A 3,661-nucleotide genomic window follows, 5' to 3' on the forward strand; every position below is an offset into this window, starting at 1 on the left:
GAATTCAGCTGTTAAAATCTTTAATGTAAACACTGTGGAACATTTACCAGTATGGAGACGTTTAAAAAAGAATCATTATAACTATTTTTTAACTCCAGGGTTTGTTTTTTCTCTTTTTTTTTTTTTGTGTTTTTGTTTTAAATATTTTCATATCTAATTGTCAAATTTATCATAGAAAATAAATTCTAGTATTAACCACAGTATGTGCTAAAAAAAATACTTTTGATTTAATAAAAGGGATATGATTTTGAATGTTTGTAGTTTTTTTTTTATTTTTTTTTCTTGTACAGATAACTATTTTTTTTTTTTTTAAACGGAATACAAGCTAATTTTTTTTTTTGTGTGTGAATTTAAAAATTTAATCCATGGGAACATTCCGTTTTTTGGAAAAAATGGGGGGTTGACTTTTACTTTTTGTTTTTTCTTTTATGCCTAAAAATTGTTTAACTATTAAAAAAAAATCACGATTGGATAATATTGAGTATGTTACAGAGAAATGTCTTACCTGACAACTGCATTTTACACTCTATATAATAAAAATGCCACAGGTCTGCTTGTGGAATAAAATGTTTTTGTCTCTCTTAATTTTGACAATTGCTAACATGTTTATTGTACATCAGACACTCCTCCAAATACTTGCACATAAATAAAATATATTTAATGTGCAGTGCTAGTAAAATCTGCAGGACCTTAGAAAAGTAACACCATAAGTTATCAATGTGTTCCCTAAATTAATGCTGACTTTAGAAGCACTGGAATATGTGCTTTCTCCTATTAAAGTTTATCTTATTTTGTTAAGGAAGAAGGGGCACACTAAATTATTATTAATTATTCTTTAAATTATTATTATTTCTCCTCCTAAATGATGGTCTAGTTGTCTTGGACCTTACTGCCAAAAGGTTTATTTCTGTGTTTCCCTGTATCCAGAAAACATTTTTAAATTAAATCCCTGTTTTAATGCTTCCCGCCCGATCACTGTAAAATGACGGATGGGCGGGAACCCTATTGTTCTGGGAGGACGTCCTATGACATCTTCCCGAGAACGGGCCGTGCAGTGGCTGTGATCTGTCACCCGCTGTGTCCGCTGGAAACCGTGGATGACTAAATGGTGTACCGGCCCGCTGCCCGAATCGTGAACGCTGTGACCAATCACAGCAGACCACTTGACAGTTGTAAACCATAAATGGCTTCTTTTCATGCCATTCATTGTATATAATTGTGTTGCTAGCTGTGATTGGCCACAGTGATCACATGATACAGACCGGGCCAAACGCAGCCCATTTGTACCATGTGATTTAGCTGTGGTCAATCGCAACAATACACAGTGTCTACACACTCATTCAGTAAAAATATGTGCTTGTAGCAGTGAAATTTAATGCTATAAGCAATCATAGTATGTAAAAATAAATAACATATATAATTAAAAAAATATATATATATATTTATATATTTTATTATTATATATTTTATATTTATAATGTAATTATATTTTTTTATTATATATTTTATATTTATATTATGTAATATATATTTGTTATAATATATATTTATAATATTTATAATATATATTTATAATATTTATGTTATAATATATATTTATAATATTTGTTATAATATATATTTATATTATATATGTTATAATATATTTATATTATATATTATAATATTTATTTATAATATATGTTATAATATTTATTTATATTATATGTTATAATATTTATATATATATATATATATAGTATAATTAAAAAATCCATAACTCCCCAAAGTGGTAAAGTTTTATATTATAATATATATATTTATATTATATTTCATAATATTTATATATATATATATATATATATATATATATATTAAGAAAAAAATTATATAAAAAAATCCATATCAACTCCCGGAGTGGTAAAGTTTTTTACTATGGTACAACTATTGCTCTGGTTACAGTATGTAAAAAAAAAAAAAAAAAAATGCATTTTAAATAAAAAATATATAATTTTTTAGATACTGTGACCAGTTGGTGTCCCTGGTCACCCCCCACAGCAGTTGTATGACGACGCTGTACTGCACTGGTCACTGTATGTACAGAAAATGGAAAAAAGATATTTGTTTCGTTCGACGGACACATGGCTCCATCAGTCATAACTACTGGGTTATGTTGCCGCCTCCAGGAGTAGGATTAGGCAGAACAAAAAACACTTGGTTATGCCCAAGGGCCATCCTCAGCTGATATATAACCCCCCCCCCCCCCCGCTCTAGGTAATCAGTTTTTATCTGTGTAGTCAGGACCAAGGCTACCAGCTGGGATATCTGGCTCTAGCAATTTTGTTTCTCCTTCCATATATCTTTTTTTTTTTTTTTTTTTCTCTCGGGAAATCTGCAATCAACTGCCGGGCTGGGCGACAGCCTGGATAATTTAGTATCAGTGATCCCCAACCCAGCCATTGCGTGCAGACCGCAGCTACTCACGAACAGAGGCTGGCCCGTCCGTTAAATGTCTCACAGGATCACATAGAACCGGGCTTGAGTCTGAGTCCCAGCGGTCCCTTGGCCGATAGCTCCCTTACTTTGGTGGCGAGGATTCTGTCTGGAGCATTACCCAAACCATGGAAGAGTAAGCATAGACCCACCCCCCTTTTTGGTGTTCGTTTTTTTTTTTTTTGGGGTGGATGCGGGTAACCTCCAGGGATGGTTGGACCTCCCCCCTTCCTTAAATCCCTCATTGAGCTGGGCTCCCCCCTGTCTGGACCTGGAGTCTGGTGGGGGTCCCAGGGCAGAGGATGCAGCTGAGACCCCTGGGGTCTCCCCTGCTATCCCCACTCTATAAAGGTCCTGGGATAGCGTCCTGCGCTGGTATTCTGGAGGGGTCACAGTGTAGGGGACCCCTAGGTGCATGCCCCATTGTTTGCAGTGTGGGTATAGTTCAAGGGGGTCCCGGTGCAGAATGCACAGCGGAGTCTCCCCTAATGTGTGTCCTACCTTCAGGAGGGGAATCCCCTTGCAGTTTGTGCAGTGTTGCAGAGGGTACAAGGAAGATCCTGGCAGCATGCTGTAGCTGATGGCAGCTGTAGCGGCCATTTTCCCTTAGTCTCGCTGGTCACCGTTTGGTGGCCATGTTTGTGTAGCTCGATGTCACGGGGGCCATTTTCAGTTAGTCTGGGAGACGCTGGAGACAACCGAAACCTTGTCGAGATGCCGAAGTTCCTCCTCTTCCTGCTCAGTTTCCTCTTCCTGTGCCCGAGACATATGAACAGGGATGGCGTCCATGATGATGCTGGGTCCGAATTCTCGGCGTTCCTCCGATCGGTAGGGTGAGTCCTTGGGGTCCCTGTTATATCTCTCTCTGCTGATAGGTACCCTGAGCCTTGGGGGGGATCCTTTAGTGGTGCCAAAAAGATCGTTTTTTGGACTGCAAAGTCTTCCTTTCCTTTTAGAGCCTCAGGGTCACATCTCCCTCACTGACCCCATCATGGAGGTGGCACTTACCACTGCAGTGCATGAGACTTTAAAAATAGAGGATGCGGCTTATGTAGCCACGGAAGTGGTTGTGTCGTTTGGTACGCAGAAGTCACCTCGCACTCCAAAAGGTGTTTTTTATGTGCCTTATTTTGACAGGTTTTCCTGTAAGGAATGGAAAAAAACAAAATTACTGCCTGTGGTCCCCAAA

At 37.6% G+C, this 3,661-nt stretch overlaps 1 protein-coding gene across 1 annotated transcript in view; it reads left to right on the forward strand.

Moving 5' to 3' along the window:
• FUBP3 (far upstream element binding protein 3) overlaps positions 1-252 on the forward strand; it is a 145,272-nt gene extending 145,020 nt beyond the window's left edge. The window contains exon 18 of the mRNA XM_082263076.1: positions 1-252. This exon is cut by the window's left edge and continues 1,062 nt beyond it. The gene's annotated coding sequence lies outside the window, so the exon portion shown is untranslated.
• Positions 253-3,661: the final 3,409 nt, after the last annotated feature.

This window comes from Pelophylax lessonae (genome assembly GCF_965119305.1).
Source record: "Pelophylax lessonae genome assembly, chromosome: 7".
NCBI lineage: Eukaryota > Metazoa > Chordata > Amphibia > Anura > Ranidae > Pelophylax > Pelophylax lessonae.